General features: G+C 37.8%; 1 protein-coding gene across 1 annotated transcript in view; it reads right to left on the reverse strand.

Moving 5' to 3' along the window:
* LIMS1 (LIM-type zinc finger domains 1) overlaps positions 1-1,084 on the reverse strand; it is an 84,587-nt gene that overhangs the window by 82,503 nt on the left and 1,000 nt on the right. The gene's annotated exons all lie outside the window — the stretch shown is intronic.

Genomic DNA, 1,084 nt, shown 5'->3' on the forward strand with positions numbered 1-1,084 from the left:
ATATATTTTATTGATTTTTTACAGAGAGGAAAGGAGAGAGATAGAGAGTTAGAAACATCGATGAAAGAGAAACATCGATCAGCTGCCTCCTGCACACTCCCCACTGGGGAAGTGCGCGCAACCCAGGTACATGCCCCTGACCGGAATCGAACCTGGGACCCTTCAGTCCCCAGGCCGACGCTCTATCCACTGAGCCAAACCGGCTCCGGCGAAAAATCACTTCTTAATAAATGTTTTACAAATGTAGTTTTGGTGCACTAAGACAGTTTTAATAAAAACTAGTAACTCCTCAACTGGTTGCTCTTTTCCAGCTATGGCAAGACAAAAGTTCACTAACCATAGTATTATACAGCATATGATTGACTGTTTCTTTGTTTGTTTTAAGACCAAAGGCAGAATTTGAGTTAAAAATATTTAATATAATAAGATGCCAAAAAGAATTACTAAGGTCTTTTGTACTATAAGTCCTGCAGGACCTTAAACTTTATGGCACTAAACATTATCAAGGTTGCTAATGTTTTCTTGCAAGAGTAAAGAATTTTTGCTTTAAAACCAATATAAGATGAAATTGGTTTTACACGTTTTCAATAATTAAATATATACCATTCTCTGTAGCAGGGAGGAGAAAAATTTTAATGAGCATGGCCAGAGGCTATTGCAACTTATCCAAGACCCTTTCTGTTATTATATATGCAAATTTAGGTAACTAACTTTTATATTTGATTTTCAATAACAAAGAAATATATAGATTTCATAGAGGAAGGTTGAGGGAGAAAGATAGAAATATCAATGATGAGAGAGAATTATTGATTGGCTGCCGCCTGCAGAACCTGCAACCTAAGAGTGTGCCCTGACCAGAAATCGAACCTATGACCCTTCAGTGCATGGGACACCACTTTAAACTCTGAGCCACACTGGCCAGGGCTGAAAAATCACTTCTTTTTTTTTTTTTTTTTTTTAAATCCAAGATTGGGATCAACAGCTGTTCTAGCAGGGGCAAGGTAACTTGATATAATGGCACACATTTTTACCCTGCTCTGCTCTTAGAGCAGATTTGAAATGGTTGTTTTGGAGACAGAGCTGG

Source organism: Myotis davidii, unplaced genomic scaffold, assembly GCF_000327345.1.
Source record: "Myotis davidii unplaced genomic scaffold, ASM32734v1 scaffold979, whole genome shotgun sequence".
Lineage (NCBI taxonomy): Eukaryota > Metazoa > Chordata > Mammalia > Chiroptera > Vespertilionidae > Myotis > Myotis davidii.